The sequence below is a fragment of the Mus caroli genome, unplaced genomic scaffold (assembly GCF_978045245.1).
Source record: "Mus caroli unplaced genomic scaffold, Mus_caroli_1 scaffold_8, whole genome shotgun sequence".
Lineage (NCBI taxonomy): Eukaryota > Metazoa > Chordata > Mammalia > Rodentia > Muridae > Mus > Mus caroli.
Genome location: NW_028227263.1, coordinates 82,324,998 through 82,345,621, shown reverse-complemented (window position 1 = coordinate 82,345,621; position 20,624 = coordinate 82,324,998). Strand labels below are relative to the sequence as shown.

Genomic DNA, 20,624 nt, shown 5'->3' with positions numbered 1-20,624 from the left:
TCAATTCTGAGGACAGATAAACCAAGCTTTCCTTCTGGATCCAACCCAGGTCTGTTGGGTTTTCCTCCTTAGCTTTTACTTGTAAAGCAGTCTCCGTTTAGGGAAGTTGAGGGGCCTGGTCTTCCTTCCTGTTCTCTAATGAACCTCATGGCCAGGAGGGAGGGCAGAGACCCCTGACAGAGAGAGTGAGGGAATCTTTTCTCTTCTTTTACTGACTCTTCATTGTCCTCCAACCCTCACATGGACCCCAGCCTTCTTTGAAAGTGTCATAGAACAAGGGTTCTGCCACCGCTGGGGTCAAGCTTTGTTGTGGGGAAATGCATATTCATGAGGCCTTTGAAGCACTTCATTAATATGCAGGTAGTCTCTCCTTCTAGAGTGGTACATAAGCCATCATTATTTGCCCAACACGCTTTTTTTCTAAGGCAATAATTATGCAATGGAATGGCTAAAGAAACATTTTTAATTATTTGTTTAGGGTACGTTCTATCATCTCATTAGAATTATAATTCATTCGCTTTTGCAGGTGATTTGGAACCCTCACATTTAAATTGGTATGCATGGAAGAGCACTATACAAGCACCATTGCCATTCTAGAACTAAAGCCATTTCTTCTGTTCCTTCTGCTTTATTCCAGGAAGACTGGATCACCAGGGAAGTTCTCAGGACATTATCACAGCACTCATTTCTGGTAAGAAATCAGAGGCAGTCTTGCATTGATTGAGCCAGGTGGTCTTACCTGGAATTCCTTCTTGCTTCTGCCATATGCAAACTGGGCTTGCCTCAGCAGAACAGACAGACGTACAGGGCAGACGGACCAGTTCTGTGTCCATTTCCAGGGAAATGCAGGGGTTTAGTCCTGTGTTTCTGAGCACAGACCTTTGAAGCTGGATTTGATTGATGGCCAAGGAGTAGACAGACCCTGAGCTCACCGCTGCTTATTTGCTTTGCCTGGAATTAGTCTTTGCCCACCATGGGACATATAATAGTACGCATGGAGACGTTTTGTCCTTTCTCCCTCAGGCTAGTGTTCCTCTGAATACTTGTCCTTCTGGAGAGTCCTTTGTACTAAAGGTTGAGATGAGCAACTGACCCAACACAGACAACTGCTGTAGGTCGAGTGTCCCCAGTCTGAAAATTAGATATCCCAAAGGCTGTTGAATCAAGTTGGCTTTTTGAACATTGATGTGCAAAGTCCAAGGGTCAGTCTCTCACACTGCAAGCAAAACCAGTAAACACAACCCCCTATCCCCAACAAAACAAAAATAAAAGAGCAACCACGCAACAAAGAGTTGAGCAGAGATTCCCATGTCTAAACACCGATGTCCTAAGTACATCTAGTCCCAAGCGTTTTAGATAAGGCTTACTCAACTGGTAGTATGCTTTGAGAAGCTAGCCACTGGGGAAGGCTAGGAGGTCAAGCACAAGACATCCAATTCAGATCAGAAAGAGGCCAGGCGGTTCCAGGTTACCATCTGCCTGTGTTTGCCCTGTAGGATCCCCCAGGACAGAACCCGAGGCCAGCCTCGTGTTGAAAGAGCAAAAAGGACAGTGGAAAGGTGAATTCTGGCTTGCAAGGGAACTAACTGGTTTATCTTCCTGGGCTAGAAGTGTACCAGGTAGCCTGGATATGGGGAACCTGCTGGATGGGTTTGAGAGTAGGGAGGGTTGTTAAGGTCAGGAAGTTGAGCATTACATCATCTCTGTGTCCTGACCCAGAGCCAGTCAGCACTCCATGACTTCCCCTGGATTCATGAGAAGGAGCAGCCACTGGACTAGGATGGAGTAACCATGCCGTGTCACTCGAAGGGAGGTGATGGTCTGTGGTGTTCAGAAGGAGAGGGAATATCCTATGTGGGGAAGCTATGTAGCAGTTCTGAGGATGAAGAGAAGGCTTACTGGGGCAAGAGTGGGATTCTGGAGTCGAGGCTGTAGTCAGAAGCAGCAATTTGCTTTGCTGTGGGTAAGACAAGTCCAAGGATCATATATCGTGATTACTGTTTGCTTGTTTGTTTGTTTTTGTAAAGCGAGGTAGCTCTATCGATCTCCCTTCTCAAACCCAGCATCTACCTTTTTTGTTTGTTTGAGGGGTTACTCAGAAGGCTGGTGCAATACCCAGGCAGGAATTCCTATGCAACACATTGGCAAAGTTCTTGTCACAAATGTCGTGGATACATTGTCTCTTGGCTGTGGTGTATTCATAAGCAGCTAGAAGTGGTAGAACAGTCAGAGCCATTCGGAGGGGAGGATAGGGGGACAAGGCAGAGCTCCAGAGTTCCTCTGTGGCTTCTGATGGGTCTTGGCTGGGCGTTTCCAAACTGGTTCTGTCTTCGGTTTTTAGATACTCTGTAGATTTACTCTGTACTTTCCATAGGCCTTTCCCATCTCATTATACTTTCTGTTGAGAGTTGTGCACATAATTCACCCTTAATCTCAAGGGGCACATTGGCCTTTCTCAGCTTTGAAAATGTTAGAACATTTAGGGGCCAGGTTCTGTAAAGGGACACGGTTTTGTTTGTAACTTGTGGGGAAGACAGTTTGTGAGGGGAGACCTCCATAATAAGGGCGTAGCCTCGTGAACTGGAGTGAAATTCTAATCCTTTGGAGCCTTGGTCATACAGCCAGTTCATCCCTCCTATCCTCCAGGAATTGGAGGAATTGCGAGGAACTGTGGAATTGCCTCCTCAAAATCTTCCAGATGAACTCCAGGTATATCACAGTCAGATGGTTCCGTGGGGTGGTTCAATTTATACCCCCAAAGTAGAAGGGTTTTTTTTTTTCTTCTGAGCCTATGAAGAGGCCTGATGGGTTTTATGTGTCCTGAAATACTGACAGAGGATCTGCAGCAGTTGCAATAGCCGAGGCCCTCCCAAGCGCTCTTACTTTCTGCAGTGCGATAACCCATCATTTACGTGAATGTGTTCATCACCCTTCCCTACAGTGTCCCCGAAGGAAAGTGTATGCCTTCTTAGAAAGAAAAGTGGTGATGAAATGGATAGTTTTAAATGTCAATTATGCCAGAATGGATCTCTGCTTGGAAAGGAGCAAAAAGAACCAAAGGCCTGGCTTTATATCTTTTTCTGCTGCAAATGGAGCCATTTTATAATCGCAGAATACTAATGCCCATGATATGCCTGGTGTCTTGTAGTAAAATTACGTTATAAATGTGCTTCCACATTCAGTAAAGGTTTGAGATCCCTTTCTGGTTTTGCCTAGGACAATTGATTTGTAACCCTCATCATTCTCTGTGTGTCTATTGGGCCTCTGTTTTCGGAATGCCTGGGGAATAAGATCATAAGCTCAGTGGTTATCCTGCAGGATCATGGAGACTCACGTAAGCTGCATCTAAATTGCAGAGGGCTCAGAGTATCAGGAACGAGGTGCTGCAGTCATGAACACAGCTGCTGGAATAAGCAAAACTGTTCCTGCCCCAGCACAGATGTGTGTCAGGGCTGTGTGAAGCCCTGACAACCATGTTTGAAAATAAGCACACAGAGCCAGAGCACTTGAGAGGGTGGCTTTAGGCCAGGGCTGGGGGTTCTGGATGTAGGGCTGCCATGATTGGAACTGTGGTATTTGTGTGGTGACAGAGGCACAGGTGACACAGACAGTGAAGTGACTCTTATGGTAAGATGTCATGTGTGTAGGAACGTCCCAGTGACAATGGCTCTGCTAGGTATTTTCCCTACTGTATGACAAGAAGCCTGTCCTAGTTGCTTTTCTATGGCTGTGATAAAGCAGCCTGAGTAAGGCGATGTGTAGATGAGAGGATTTAACTTGGCTTACGGTTTCAGAGGGTTAGGGTGTAAGACTGGGAAAGGAAGGAAGAACAGAGAGCTTGCCTCTTGACCCGCAGGCACGAGGCCGAGAGTTAACTAGGAATGATGTGGGCTTTTGAAACTTCAAGGTTCCCTCCAAGTGACACACTTCCTCCACCAGTCATACTTCCTAATCCTTCTCAAACAGTGTGACCAACTACGGACCAAGCATTCAAACATACGAGCCCGTGAGGGCCATTCTCACTCAATCCACAACAACCTAACATGATACAGGCAACTTGAAAGGGGAAGAAGTTTTTTAAGCTCGTGGTTTCAGAGGTTTCTGTTCAGCAGGGTGGGGGAGGTGTGTGAGAGTATGGCATATCTGGGGAGGTGTGGTAAGACGTGGCCATTTAATTCATATTATGGTGTCCACGGAGCAAAGAAAGAACCAGAAGCATCCGTTTAACCGTCAGCAGCCTGTCCTTAGGGAGATTCTAGTCTTCCAACTAGATCCCAAACTCCTAAAGTCTCCATTTTCCAAAATAGTGACCCCTAGCTAGAGGTTAAGAATTCACCATACGGACTAGTGGGAGATGTTTCATATTTAAGCCGTGACATGGAGGACAACAGATTGACTGTCTAGCAAAAGGTAAAGTGGGATCCCATACTATAGCTCACAGGGATGAGAAGACTTGTACACGAAGAAGAAAAGTACAAGGAAGCCCTTCCCTCCCCGTCTCCATCTCAAAAGAACAATTAATTATGCGTCAGTAAACATTTTAAAGGGATTCAGGCTGCAGTAGTCATAATGGATTACTGTAAGAGGTTAGCTTTTTGTCTGTGCAAAGAACTCTTTTAAATCAGTAAGAAAAAGATAAGAGAATTGAAAAATGGGCAAATATCATGAAAAGGAGACAAATGAACCCTTCTTGTCTTCAATTGGGAAGCTGCCAAGAGAGACAATGAGAGACTGTTTCACACCCATAGTTTGGCAGATGGGGATGAACCAAGAATGGGATGAGCAAGGGAGGCTTTCGTGCCTTTCTTATTGAAGGCAGAGTGGTTAAATGTGCCCCAGAGAGCAACTGCAGTTTATAAAAAGAACAGAATGCGGAACCCCATGACCCAACCATTCCACTCTTGGGTGTCTATGCTTTGTGCTGGCCATGAGTTATTCAAGGTTTTCCAGAAAACCAGAAGTCAGGAGATCAGCCTATTAACCTAGCATTTTACATGTCTTAAGATGTACGGTAGATGGGTTTATTTTATTACAGTTATTGGCTCACATGTAGCAAGGTCCTGTGATCTGCCCATCACTGGAGATCCAGCAGAGCCCATGCCACACAGTCTTAAGAACTAGAATGTGGAGTGAAGCTTCCTGCCCAGGCCCAGCAGCCTCATAGCACAGAGGGCAGGGCACTGATGTCCGGTCTCAAGCAATCAGACAGAGAGTAGTTTCTGTCACCGCTTTGTTCTACGCAGCCTCTCCCTAGATTGTTGGTGGTTCTCTAAGCCCGAGAGGGACATCTGCTTTATCTAGGACATCAGTTCAAATGCACATCTTCCAAAAATACCCTAAGCGAGGTGGCCAGAACTCACTGTAGTTAGCCAGGTGTGACCCAGTCAAGCTGACACATAGAAATTACCATAGGTCACATGAACTTTTTTTATTTTTGAAAGAAATTAAAACATTATAGAAGCTGTCAGGGCCCTTTTTACATAGGAGGGAATGTCTTTACTGGTGTTGTGGGTCTAGTGGTGTGGGAAATAGAGACTAATTATGGTTCAGCCTGAGTGGTGGGTGCTCATTGGTCTATGTTCTCTCTATCTCATAAAGCTGATGGAAGGAGAGGTTGGGGTAGGACTGGGGAGATAGCTCAGTTGCTAAAATGCTTGCCTTATAAACATAAAGACTGAGGTTTGACTCTTACAGTGCACATACAAAGACCTAGCTGTATGTTTTTAATAAATACCAGCACTAGGGAGACAGAGACAGGTGGATCCCTGGGGTTTCCTGGACAGCTCACCCAGTCCTCCCAGTGAGCAACTTTATATCCAGTAACAAGATGTAGAGAGTGGCAAGACAGCTCAGCAGGCTCTTGCTCCTAAACCAGATGACCTGAGTGTAACTGGGAGAAAAGTGAACCCCTCAAATTGTCTTCTGACCTCCACATTCTCACTGTGACACTTGTGTGCCTACACACACATACAAATATCATATAAATAAATGTAATAAAGGAAGTTAAAAACCAATAAAAAATGAAAGGCAGATGGTACCTAAGGAATGACCTCAGATTTTCACTTTATGTGCACGTGTACCTGCCCACACATAAACACGTACACAAGATTATGTGTGCACGTGTGCACCTTGACACTCATACACACACAAACACATACATAAGACTGTGTATGTGTGTAAGCCGACATACACACACACACAAGATGTTGTAGTAAACACCACATTTGGCACCCATTCCCACTCTGTACTCTTGTGTCCCTTTGTGCCCCTTTGCTTTCATTTCCTGGTGGACCCACTCACTGGCTGGCTTCGGCCCCACCTTTTCACAGATGGTCCTGCATTTGCTGCTTCTTTGCGGTGCTGGGATTTCTCATGAGCCAAACTGTGCTCACTGACCTAGCCCGGTGCTCACAGCAGCTACATTCCAGGTTGCTTTGGGCCATGTATGTCCATCCATCTCTCATGCACTTCTGAACTTCTTCCCAAACAAGGCTCACAACTCACCCTTTGGGGTGTTGGCTGGAAGCCTGAGCCCACAGCCCTGCCTTCTGTTGGTCTTCTGCTCCTGAGCTCTAGTATTGGTGTGGACTCCTATGACCTCTGATCCATGTCCTTAGCCTAGTGCTTCATGGGTAATGGGGTGCTCTGGAAATATGGGGTCATTATTTAGTTCTACTTTCTTAGAATTAAGAATTTAATTAGAATTCAAGAGTTGTGGGTCAGTTGGGGTGAGCAGCTGATGGGCGCTCTCTGATACCGTCCTCTGGAAAAGGCATGAAGGAGACATGGTAGTGGCCCTGATTATTTGTTCTCAGATTCAGAATGTGTTTTCAAATATTTGGAAACTTCTACTCCGACACAGACTGTGTGTGTGTTTTAAGTTGTGTTAAGAGAGGGGGAAAAAAATCACCAACACCCTGTATAAAAAGATGAAAAATGTGTTAAGAAACTAGCACGGGGAGCTGCAACTAGGTTGAGCACAACATAATTAATGTGATTAAATTGAAGGAAGTCAGCCTTTTCTGTAGGTAATTTTTTATTAATGATATTCGGATCGGGTTAATTATGTCCAATTCTAATTAATGACAGCACTGTGCACAAATGCTTTCCCAAACTGTATTCTGTGGAGTCCCAGGCGACGCTCCTGAATATAGTCCACATATCCCCAACTGGACAGTCCCCAAGAGCCATGCTAAATGCAGGTCTTGGGAAGTTCTGTAGGGAAGAAACCTATTTAATTCAATCATGTGCAACTCTGCAAGCTTGTTCCCTCCACAGTGCTGGCAGTTACCCATGGAATTGTTAAGCTATACCACACCTGTGCTTTGCACCTTTAGGGAATAACAGATACCCCTGTGAAGACATTCACCATTTTCTTTTTTCTTTTTGGGGGGGATGGGGTGGGGTGGGGTGGGAGTGTCAGCAGTTCAGTTTTGGAATGAGCTGGAGCCATAGAGGATAGGCGGAATTCTCAGCCTGCCAGTCAGGGTTCAGCAGGGATGGGTTTTGAGAGATTGTGAGGAAGCAGTTTATGTGGTGATGCAGTCTGTGTAGACAGGCCTGAAGCCCATCAGAAAGGCTGTGAAGAAGGGTAGCTGAGCTTCCTGCATGGGCAAAGCTGCAGTCCACAGGCAGAACATCTTTCTAAAGGATGCCTCAAATTTGTGTTATCTTGATCCATGAATTGGGAGTGGTGATTCTTGGTAGGGAGGGTGTGGCTTTGCTGAAGTAGGTGTGGCCTTGTTGGAGGAAGTGTGTTCCTAGGGACAAGCTTTGAGGTTTCAAAAACCTAAGCCAGGCCTAGGAGTTCTTTCTTCCTGCTGCTTGAGGATCCAAATGTAGAACTCTCAGCTCCTTCTCCAGCACCAGGACTCTCTGCACGTTGCCATGTTTACCACCATGCTTGCCGCCTGACATGCTGATAATGGACTAACCCTCTGAAATCGTAAGCAAGCCTCCAATTAAATGTGTTCTCTTATAATAGTTGGTTTGATCATGGTATGCTTTCACAGCAATAGAACAGTAACTAAGAAGTTGGTACAAGCAAGTGAAGTGTTGCTATGACAGGCATGATCATATGCTGCTTGTCAGCAGAATGGGGGTTTTGGTACATTGGATTAGGAAGGCAGTTGAGCACTTTAAGCAGGTCTTAGTGGGCTGTCCTCATAGGAGCATGGAAGACAGTGGTGCTGAGAGCAATGTAGACTGTGACAGCCTGGCTTGAGAGGTCTCAGAAGGGAATACTATTGGTAAGTGTCCTAAAGATCGTTCTTGTGTCATTTTGGCAATGACTGTGACTGCTTTTTGCCCTGCCCTAATAATCTCCCTGAAGCTAAGTTGAAGAGTTTTAGATTAGTGCCTTTGGAAGAAGAGATGTCAAGACAGTCTAGTATTGACTGTGTATGGTTATTAGTAGCCACTGTGCAGATTTATAATGCAAAGGAACGGGCCAAGCAAAGGAAAAGTACAAAATGCAGTTTGAGCAGGACCCTTTACTGGGTGAAGTCTTGCTCTCAGGATACCTTTCCCTTTGTCCCAGTGCAGAGCATGCAGTGTTTGATTTTCCATGATGTTAACTAACAGCAATACTGCTTACACCCTGCCTTGACTGCAACTGTACATATCCTTTTGCAAACCATACACTTACATCTCTATTCCATTTGACCTCCTTCATTGTAAACCCAGATAAATTCAATATGTAGTAACCATATTACAGGATAAATGCTTTCCTATTTGAAAGATAGTCCCACCAAACAATGTAGCTGATTATATTTTAATTCACTCTCAAGGTCTCAGAACAGAGGCAGGATGGTGTGAAACTCTTTTCCAGAACATAACATGAATGCCCCTATTCTCCGTCTCTGAGTCCTTATCGCCCTCTCAAACCTTATGAGCTAGTTCTCCATTGTTTACATTCCTCTTGGCATTATTTTCTTTAAACTCCCACTGGAATGGCACTTTTAACTCCATTTAAACCACATTAGAAATTTTCTAGTCCAAAGTTCCAAACTCTTCTACATTCCTCTTATAGAGTAACTCTAAAGGGCTGAGAACCACACAGTCAGGTTCATCATAGCTATGGTCCCACTTTTGGTGCCAGTTTTCTATATTAGTTACTTTTTTCCTTGTTGTGGCAAAAGCAATTTGAGAAAGGAAGCAAGGGTTTACTTCAAATTGAAGTTTGAGGATACAGCCTCTGTGGTAGGGAAGGCGTGGTGTCAGGTGGTTCCATGGTAGCAGAAATGGGCGTCTGGGACTCCTGACATGTTGGCAGATTAAGACACAGAGAGTGGACAGGCTATACTATCTTGATGACTTCCCGCAGGGATCTGCTTATTGCCGTGAGGTTCCACTTTCTAAGTGGTTCTGTAGCTTTCCAGACGGTGCCATCATCTGGGGACCAAGTGTTTAAACACTGACTCCATGGAGGAACATTTCCCATTCAAACCACAACAATGTCCAGAGGTTGCTAGAAGTGCCCATGTGATATTTTTGCTGATTTTTGAATTTTAAAATAATGGATGTACTATTTTGAGATAACTTCTTTTACATCATGTTGTGCTTATGAGTTATCCACTGGCGTTGAGTATGGTTGTCATTTCCTGACGACTGCTGTTCTATGTTTACATGGTGTTGATATGCAAGAGTTTGTGTTTCTTCATTTGATGGACAAAGATCCTCTTCCATTTTGTGGTCGTTATTGCTTCTAGGAATATCCTTATATGTTGGGTGCTCATGATTGCATTTCTAGGGAGTATCTCTCTAGGGATCTAATGGAATGGCTGTAGGACCTGGATGCATTTGTGTTTTAGCGAACAGGACGACTAATCCATTTTCTGAAGTGATTGTTCCAAATTTCACTTTCAGCTATAAGTGCCAGGGTTGAGTTTGCTTCACATCTTGCTACTAATTGCTGTTGTCAGCTTTAATTTTATATCTGGCAGATGTGTAGTGAGATCCTGTAGCCTAAATTTGCATTTCACAGAATACTAATGAAGTTAAATATCCTTTTAGAACTTTATTGTTTTTGGAAATCTTACTTGAAGTTACTGTTAAGGTACTTGGCTCAGTTTTTCTGCTGGCTTTTTCCTTATATCACCCTGTTGGAGTTCATATAGTCAACACATTTAGCATGTTATATGTATGAGTGTGTGTGTGTGTGTGTGTGTGCGTGTGTGTTTGCTATATTTCCCCAACATATATGTAGATGTTTTCTATCTTGGTTTCAAGGGTAGCTTTTGATGAAGGGTTATCAGCATTATATTTTAAGTCAATATGGTAAATGTCCTTGTAAGGACATTATACACACTTCAAAAACTTGAAAGCACTCTGCAGTTCTTTTAAAAGTTAATTAGTAACTATGTATGGGTAAACACCTGCAAGTATGCCCACATGGAGGACAGATGAGGGTGTCAGATGCCCTGGAACTGCAGCTAAAGTCAGTTGTGAGCCACCATGTTGGTGCTGGCAGTTAATCCCAGATTCTCTGGAAGAACAGCCAGTGTCCCTAACCACTGAGCAACCTCTTCAGCCCCTGTAATTAAAATGTTTGCAGCGTTGTTGCTTTGACTTTGAGTTGTTTTTTTCTGAATGTCTGGATTGAAGTATATGCCAAGATTTGCTCTCCTTTTCATGGGTGACCAGTGGACCGAGCATAATTAATCAATATCTTCACGGTTCTGCTTGAGGTTTGGCAGTTTTCAGAGTTCGTTCTCATTCTCTTTTTGCCCCACAGCCATCCTAGGAAGGGTGGGATACCATTGCTCTTGGTACTGAATACCATTGCTCTTGGTACTGACAACTTCAAACCTTGTCAGCCCTGTTACTGCCTGCAGAGTCCTCCAAGGCCTAATTTCCTAACCTCCAAGGCCCCTTCCACTTTCTCCCTTGTTATTGATGCCATGTGCCTTCCTGGCTGTCTGGTTCTCTTCCGGGTCATATGTGCCATCCAGCACCAGTCTCCTGTTTGAACTACATTTGGGTAAGAGACCAATCCCACCTCCCTTGGCTTGATGTCAACACTGTGGTCTCATGTTTTCACAAATGAGATCATTGACAGCATTCAGCCCCACTGGCCTATTTGTCAGAGGATAAACACTGCAGCGTCTTAATTACCTCACTTTTATAAAGCACTTGCTGCCCTGTGTAGATCTCCAGTTGTTGATCTTCAAGAGTATCTTACTGCATTTATCCTTTGCATTTCCACATAAAATTTAGATTAAATCTTTCAATTTCCATGTAAACACTTGTTTCTAAACACGAACCTTGCAGAGACTCTTTTGATGAGATCCTTTGGGGTCCAGCTCCATCGGGAAGTTGACAAGAGTATAACAGGAAGTTTTCCAGTCCCTTCATTGTGGTTTTTTCTTCCTTCCTTCCTTCCTTCCTTCCTTCCTTTTTCCTTTTCCTTTTCCTTTCCTTTCCTTTCCTTTCCTTTCCTTTCCTTTCCTTTCCTTTCCTTTTCCTTTTCCTTTTCCTTTTCCTTTTCCTTTTCCTTTTCCTTTTCCTTTTCCTTTTCCTTTTCCTTTCCTTTCCTTTTCCTTTTCCTTTTCCTTTTCCTTTTCCTTTTCCTTTTTCTTTTTCCTCTCTCTCTCTCTCTCTCTCTCTCTCTCTCTCTCTCTCTCTCTCTCTCTCTCTCTGCTGGGTCCAGCCTGGCCTTGGTGGGGAGAGAATGACATGGTTCCTGCCCCTGTGACAGGACCAGCCTTCACGAGTGTCCATGACTGTCATGGGCATAAGGCTTGTTTGTATAATAACATACATATTTTCACATTCCTCCGAGGAATGTCCTCCCTGTTAACATTAATGACTCCATGATAATCAGAGCATGAGTCTGGGAGGCAAAGGTGTGGCTAATGTCTCAGCAAAATGGTAACCACTGGGACCTTCAGGGAAGCCCTTAAGGATGTGGAAAAGAACTCTAAACATATGAGTCCAAAAATATATAACTTCTCAACTATGCAAAAAATAAAGATGCAATATGAATTATATGAGGAGCTTCACAAATCTAGAGGAACAGAGGCAGCCACGCTATGGGCCAACTTGTCAGAAAGATACCAAGAAAGGAGGTAAAGAAGTGTAGGGAGGGTATGGTTTTAGCTGTGGTATCAAGGCCTGTGTTTGGGATCTAGGCAATGGGTGCCTCATGAAGTGTTAAGAGGTGCCGCCTCCTCCTCTCCTCAATAGAGTTTGGTAAATATTGGCAGCTTTTCCTTCCTTTTACCTAAGTCAAGGCAGGAACTTTTAGTAGCTGTCATTCAGGAGAAATAAATGTATATCCACTTGTTCACTTGTGCTCTGACATACTTCAGGACCCCCTCTCTAGGGAATGGTGCCATCCACTATGGGCTGGCTCTTCCTATATCAATTAACTTAATTAAGGCAACCCCCCACATACATGCCCATGGGCTAATCCACTGAAGACAGTCACTCATGAAGACTGTTTTCCCAGGGGAATCTACATTGGGTCAAGTTGACAGGACTTAAGATCACAGTAATTTCTTCATCTCATAAAAATGTCACACTTACTGGTATTGAGTTGCTCATAATGTTTATTACCATCTTATGAGAGCTGGCCACATTTTTACGATGACTCACATTTGTGAATTCACATCTCTTCTCCCCCGCCCCCATTTTCATCTTTCTTTGGGGGAATTTATTAATTTACTTTCCCCCGAAGAATCAATATCTGGCTCTGTAGAGCCCCCCTTTTAATTTTTTGAGAAAGGACTTGCTGTATGTTTCTAGCCCAAGGTGGTCTTTAATTTTCTATAATATTCCCTACCCCATGCCTGGGGATTTCCTATTTTAGATATGTTATCCATTTCATTTTCTGCTTTTTTGTGTGTTTTTTTTTTTTTTTAAGAAATATATCTTCTCTTCCTTTTTTTTTTTTTTTTTTTTTTCAAGACAGGGTTTCTCTGTATAGTCCTGGCTGTCCTGGAACACACTCTGTAGACCAGGCTGGCCTTGAACTCAGAAATCCACCTGCCTCTGCCTCCCGAGTGCTGGGACTAAAGGCGTGCGCCACCACGCCCAGCCTCTTCCGTTTGTTTTATTTGGAATTAAACACGTTGTTACTTTAAAACCACATGAGAGAGAGAGAAAAAAAATAGGGGTCTACTTTCCTACTCCCTTTTTCTAACATAAGAATGTAAAGTTATAAATGTCCCGCTAAACTGGCTTTCACATTGTTGTTATAATTGTGGTAAAACACAGGCATAGAGCTTAGGTCTTAACACCTTGCAGTGTGCAGTTCAGTAGTGCTTTTGTATTTTTAAAGCAGTCTCTAGGTTCCATCTTGCCTGTCTCCCCATCTGCCATCTTCTGACCTCTCTGAAATCTGTGTATGGTGCGGACCTTTTTAGTTTCCCCATTCAAATGGAATCTAAAAGGTTTGCCAACTTCCTTTTAGCTTTTAAAATAAATAATGGCTTTCATGTTAGGACTTCCCTGTTTTAAGACTGAATAGTATTCCACTGCATATGTAACTATATCTTATTTCTCTGTTTATCCACAGACAGACACACTAGCTGACTTTTATATATAGCTATTATGATCAAGGCTACTAAGAACATGAACAAGAAACATAGTTTGTTGACACATTATATTTTCATCATTAACTAACCAAAACCGTGTTTAACTGTTGCAGTTTATCATTTGATCCGAGGGTCATTTTAAAGGAGTTAATTTGCTCATGTTGTGCATTTTTTTCTCCAAGTTGTATTTTGTTGTTTATTTCCAACTCAATTATGCTGTAGTCTGAAATGTCCTTTCGGTGTCAATGTTTTGAAATGTGTTTATTACATTTAGACTTCCCTCTATAATTAATTTTGATGAAGTATTCTGTGTGCACTGGAGTGTAGGTCCCTGGTTCAGGAACGTGTGTGGCAGTGAGTGAGGGTTACTAACTGTAGTGTGTACATCGTTGCTTTCATTATTGACTGGCTGCTTGTAAATCATTATTTCACCTCTGACTTAGGTCTGACTTTCCATGGCTCTGCCAGTTCTTGCCCTGTCGAAAGTGAGGCACACATCTGCCTGGTGCTCAGGACTGGTGGGCTGTTCATTTCCATGTGAATTCCTTCTCCTTTCCTTTGGGAATGCTTCTTTTTCTGAAGTCTGCTTGAACTAATTATTACCACATCGATACTGAATGGATAAGCTTTGGCATGCTTTCAGATATGCAGTGGTACTGACTGATAAAGGCTGAGAGAGCCAGGTGCTCCCTTATCCAACACGTTCATTCCTTTGTTGCTAGCCTCTGGCTATATGTACAGATATTGCAGCTGCTAAACCTGCGTCCATACGAGATTGTTAACTGATGCCTGCCCGTGAGTTATATTTTCTTAGATTTTTTTCTTAGATTTTTTTTTTAACCTGTGACCATATTAAGTTCAGGAATTATGCCTGTGGAGGCTTTTCCAGACAGCTATGTATATCTTACTTGTCTTTGGTGACCTTGATGGTTTTGAAGAGCACAGATAAGGATCACAATGTCTGATGTTTTTCTTCTGGTTAGGCAGGTGATAGGTTGGGGCCAGGCAGTCACTCTAGGAAGTGCCACTGTGGACCTCTTAAATCAGGAGAGCATAACTTATGCTGCTGACAAAAACCTTGATCTTGTGAGAGTGAAGTGACACCCCCATGAGAGGACAGCATTCACACAGATGATTGGGGATTCTCTGTGGGAATATTTTTCTATGCTTCCAAATTTTTCTAGTATTGCTCATTTGCTTACATTCATATCAATTTGGAATATTCATTTTATACTTTGGGTTATAAGCCAAACCTATATGGTTGAGCATTTCAAATCTAAAAATATAAAATCTAAAATATAAAATGCTCTAGAATCAGGTCTTATGGGGACAAGGGTGGAAAGCTAAGTTGACAAAGGTTGGAGTTGTGATGGCTAATCTTAAATGTCAGCTTGACACATGTGAGACTAACCTGGGAGATAGGCCTCAAATATGTCTATGGGGGATTATCTAGATTATATTGAGAAGGGAAGACCTACCTACTGCCAACAGCACCATCCCTAGGCAGGGGTCCTGGAGCAAGGGAACAGAGTGCATGCCTATATTGTTCTCTTCTAATGATGGGGATAATGTGGCCAGCTACCTCAGGCTCCTCGCTGCCTGACTTCTCTGCCATGATAGATGGTATTTTGATATGTGAACTGAACTTAGTCCCTTCTCCCTTAAGTTGTTCTTGTCAGATATCTTATCACAGCAACAAAATATTGCATAGATCAACTTCAGGCTATATGTATAATCTGTGAAATATTTAATGTTTTCATTTAGACCCAATCTCTACCCTTAAGTTTCTTACTATGTATATGCAAATGTTCTAAAACCCTAAACACGTTTGAAATGGAAACTACCTATGCTCCTAGGTATGCCAGGTAGGGGATGCATAAGCACACTGTTTGTCCTGTTACTATGTGTTGGGGGGGGGTATGTATTCTGGTGCCACTATGTATTTTATTGTTAAATTCTGTACCCCAAGATATGGCGGCCCTAAGACAAATGAATTCCTCCTAACACTTTGTTGTATAAACTTTGCTCCCCAACTTAAAACTGTTGGATAAATAAAAGTGCTAACAGCCAATTTCTGGGGAGAACAGAGGGAGACAGGGTTTTAGTTACTGAGTTGAGGGGTTACAGGTAGGGACCATGAGGAGAGAGGAAGGAGAAGGAGGTGAAGAAGAAGGAAGAAGGAGAGGACAGAAGGTCTCCATTAGACATGACAGACCAGGAACACATGCCTGAAGTAGAATGGACTTTGAGGACATACGGATGGTACAGAAATACCCCAGGAAGAGTCAAGCTGCAAGTACCTGGGGAACACAGCTGGGGAATTAATGGTCTAGTGTTAAAAGAATAGATTAGGGTTTTTTTTTGCCCAGTAATTGCACTAAAGCTAAATAAATAAATCATAGACTTATTCTCATTCATTTGGAAGCTAACAGGGTTAGAAATAATTAAATGATCTACATTGGCTCCAGCATCTATCTTTCCCTAAGACTCACAGGTTCAGGCTCACTTCTGTGTCCCTGGGAACGTGGCTCTTGGTTGTCCCTGCTATATTAGTCATAGGTTATAGCTTCTCTCAGCCCCTGAGACAGCCAGAAGCTCTGCTTAGTCCTACTGTTGGGATTTGCTGTCCTCCCATCCCACCCCACCCCCATCAGCCCTGTGGCTTGAAGATATCTGGTTTCCATATATTGAGTAGCAGGAAGCTAACACTAAGTGGCGAGTTAACCAGACATATTTCCATGCAGGTCCCTACCTCAGACTCTCAGATCCTAGTTACTGTGGCAGCTTTCCAGTGCTCTTCAAATGCCATTAAGAGCTTCTGGGTGAAGGAGCTGAAGGGTTCTGCAACCCTATAGGTGGAACAACAATATGAACTAACCAGTACCCCCAGAGCTTGTGTCTCTAGCTGCATATGTAGCAGAAGATGGCCTAGTCGGCCATCATTGGGAAGAAAGGCCCCTTGGTCTTGCAAACTTTATATGCCTCAGTGCAGCCGTTTCCTCTTTTGTAGCTGCTTTAGAATGTACAAAGTGTTATTGTTAACTACGACTACCATACTATGTAATCGAATATGAAAACTTGTTTCTTCTTTTGGTTACAAGCCGGGACTCACTGGTCAGTCTCTTTCTCCACAGTTACTAACCTCTTTGCTACCCTCTAGTACCCACTGCTATAGTCTGTTTCCATGAGAAAACATTTTCTAGATTCACATATGAGTTGAGATCATACAACACTTATCTTTTCTTGCCTGGCTTATTTCACTTAACATCCCCTGGACTCATTCAGGTTGTTGAAAATAATCCAACTTTATCTGAGCAATATTCCATATGCTAATGGTTTTCAATTTTCTTTATCCATCCATTGGTTGGACATTTAGGATGATGCATACCCTAGCTTTTCTGAACACTTTGTCAATAAAAGATGACACATGCTGTTGGGGATGTGGCAGAAAGGGATTCCTGATATACTCATGGTGTGTGGGGGGTGTTGCTTACTGCAGCCACTGTGGAAGACAGAATGAAGGCTTCTCAACAAACTGATAAAGAGATACCATATAGTCCAGCCATCCCACTGTGTAGCCCAAGGAAATGAGATTGGTATGCTGACGACCTGGAACCTTCCGGTAAAAGGTTCTCGGGGAGAGCCTTTACTTTGGGTATGGCCTTTATGGGTATCTTATGACAGGCAATTAGTGGTAAGGGTTTCTGGTTAGTCTGTAAATGGTGTGAGCCTTTCTGTGCAGGCTCACAGAGGACCTGGAAGAACGATTGTGTTGTCCTGTTCACGTATGAAGTGGGAAAGCTCCCTGCACTGTGCCTAATGGCTTCTATCCCTCAGCTGTGTGCCTGCCCTTCTGAGGATGGTTGGACTTCTTTGTCACCATCTAGGGATGAAAAGACTCAAGTGCTGGGAACTCTCTGTGGCCAACAGTTACCCAGGGAGCAAGGCCTTTGTCTTGCTGTTACTCAGTAGCCAGGGCCTAGCCCACCTTCTCTGCCTCCTCTGATTTGCATATTTCTGGGCAGTACCCAGCACTTGGGAGAAGAACCTCTTACATAACTTGCTAAAAAAAATCCAACCAATCCCTCCTACTTTATAGAAACCCAGGAGGACCTATTTCTATGGAACTCATCCTAAATTCTAACTGGTTTTCTTCTTTTCAAACCATCCCTTTAATAAGTGCATCTTGGAGCTAGACTTTTAATCTGACATCTGCTAGCTGGGTGCAGCTTCATAAATGAAGTAAAACATTACATCTTTAGTTCCTTGGCTGAACAGGCCACGTCTCTCGCCTTAGCGCCCACAGTATGGGGCAGAGCAGGTAACAGTCTACTACTATAGAAAGTTCTCAAATTCTCTACACGAGGCTGGTGCACACCAACCTGCAGATTTTTAAAAATGTGACTTTCCAAGGTGACATCATTCCTTGCTTAGCTATGTGAGACTAAAACTTAGGTGTGGAGTGTTTGTTGTCAGCATCCAGGCTCCAGCAAGCCTCCGTTCAGAGCCAGATTTGATGGGCATGGCTTTAGACCTGAAATGGCACTGCCTAACTACTGATGTTTACCTGACCATCTCTGTTTTCCAGGGTAAGCAAGAGCCACAGGCAATAGCCCAGGATGTGCTTGCTCTAGAGTGTTAGAGCTGAGATCTGTTCTTGCAAAGCAGCCTTCTCCTCCCATTGATGCATGATAAGGCCATCCTCTGCTACATATGCAGCTAGAGCCATGTGTACTCCTTGGTGGATGGCTTAGCCCCTGAGAGTTCGGGGGGGGGGGGTTGGTCTGGTTGGTTAATATTGTTCTTCTTCCTATGGGGTTACAACCCCCTTCACCTCCTTCAGTCCTTTCTCTAACTCCTCTATTAGGGACCCCACGCTCATAACTACTGAGCCATCTCTCCAGTTCTGCTCAGTTTTCTTAATGAAGCTGCTGCTCTCTATCTCCCTGTCTTTCTTCCTGAAGCTCCCGTTCCCTGAGGTTCGACTTTCTGTTGATTTACCTGTTTGTCTTGCTTGTGCTTTCTTGCTGGTTTTGGCTCTGTCTTCCTGGTCGCCCCACTTCTCGAATACCTCTTTGACTTTATTATTATGTTGCTGCTTTGAAGCTCGCCCATAGTTTCTTCCTTTTCAGGAGTTGCCCCTCCATTCCTGTCCTTCTTTATTCCTTCTGTTTGGGCTGTGGCTGCTTTGTGCTTTGGAAGCTTTTCCTCCTGTCTATCCTCTGTTGGAGGTACCAGTTAGTATTCTTTCTCTTTAGTAGATGCTTCGACTCATGCTGCCGTCTTTGTGTCTCCCCTGGCTTCTTGCACCCACTCACAACACCTGCATTTTCTTCCTCCTTAGGACTGTGCTAAGTGAAAACAATTGGCACCCCTGTCTGCACAGGAGCTAATCCTGGGATCTGGGACAAGGTCTCTAAGGGGAGTATGGGTACTGATAAATTAAAATGGAGTGCTGTTGGTGAAGAGGCATGGATTTCAGCTCCCCAGTAGTTCCCATTGCTACTTGGCAGAGAGCTGGATGTGGCAAGCTTTTCCTCTGGAGGCGCCCTGTGACTATCAGCACTGAAAGCATTCTAGTGCTTTTTACCACCATGCTGCCTGGGAGACTCTGATTGTATCCATCTGATTTTTGATTTCTCAGCTCCTTTGACTCATTACATAGTGACAGTGGTGCATTCCTACAGGGCCCGTAGAATTAAGTTTCATGGACCTTTGGGTAAGAGGAATAACCTGCTCTCCCAAGGGCCTGGGACATCCTCTTGCCAGAGGCATCTTCCCAGGAGGAACTGGCAGTTGGGGAAGAGTAGCTGCAGAGAAGGAAGTCTGGGCATAGGGGTATCTGATGGCAGAGAGGCCAACGAGCAGCTCCTGACTGTGGATGGGAGGGATGCAGGGATGCTTAGAGGCCAAAGCTTTGATGCTGAGTCTGGTGAACCATCACTTCTTTGTAAAAAGTGGGGTCCAAGAGGCATGGGAGATGGCAGAGCCATGAACAGGAAGAACCTGATGCTGGAGAAATATCAGAGAACATGGGCTCTGTTCCATCAAGGGAGAGGTCACAGCCTGGGCCACTGTACTGCTCCAGTGTCACCTTGGGTCAACTGCACTGCTCCTGGGCCCTTGACCTGAGCTGGAGAATAAGGCCTCTACCTTCTGCCCGCAGGAACATGAATGCCGAGGAGGGGCAGGGAGAGAACTGGAGACTAGACAGGAGCTCCGGAGTCTTCTGACTCTTGGAGGCTGATGGAATTTTCCTCCATGCAGTGGTTGGTTGGGGATGCCCTTCAGTCCAGCTGTGCAGGGAGGAGGATCCTGCAACCTGCATTGCTGGCAGTGAGTTAGAAGCTGTTTTCATAGGCTCTATATTCTCTCTGCCTTCTCCTTTCCTTCTGGGGCTGGTCCAGTACTGTCTTCCTTCAAGGAGAGTGGCCCTTTCATATTTCTCCTTAGCTTGGTTCCTTATTGCCTTCTATATTTGATATTAAGAATAGGCAGAAATCTGTGCTTCCTTCCTCTCTCTCTCTCTCTCTCTCTCTCTCTCTCTCTCTCTCTCTCTCTCTCTCTCTTATGTATATGGGTGTTTCCTCTGCATGTATGGTGGTGTGCTGCTTGCATGCCTGGTACCCACGGAGGCTATAAGAGAACATTGAATCCATTGGAACTGGAGTAACTGACTGTTGTGAGCCACCATGTGGGTGCTGGGAATCAAACCCAGGTCCTCTGGAGAAGCATCCAGTGCTCCTAACCACAGAGCCATCTCTCAAATCCTGTATTTTCTTTTAACTAGAGGTTTGTTTTTTTTATTTAACTATGTGTATGTATGTGAGCATGTGTGTGTGTGTATGTGTGCACGTGTGCTGGTCGCTTGGAGATCAAAGGGATTGGATCGCCAGGGATTGGAGTTATAGGTGATTGTAAGCTGCTAGACATGGGTACTGGGACTAGAACTCAGGTCCTTGCAAGAGCAGAGTGTGCTCTTAATTGCCTGGCCATCTCTGTAGCCCTTATATTTTCTTTAAAAACATTTGCATAATTTTGTGTGACATCATGGCGGCGGTGGTGGTGGTATGTGTGTATCTTACA

General features: G+C 44.1%; 1 protein-coding gene across 8 annotated transcripts in view; it reads left to right on the top strand.

Moving 5' to 3' along the window:
* The window catches only part of Apba2 (amyloid beta precursor protein binding family A member 2), a 243,735-nt gene that overhangs the window by 119,255 nt on the left and 103,856 nt on the right, over positions 1-20,624 (top strand). For all 8 annotated transcript variants that reach the window (XM_029480040.2, XM_085841672.1, XM_085841675.1 and 5 more), the window contains one exon: positions 638-691. The gene's annotated coding sequence lies outside the window, so the exon portion shown is untranslated. The remainder of the gene's footprint in view (positions 1-637; positions 692-20,624) is intronic.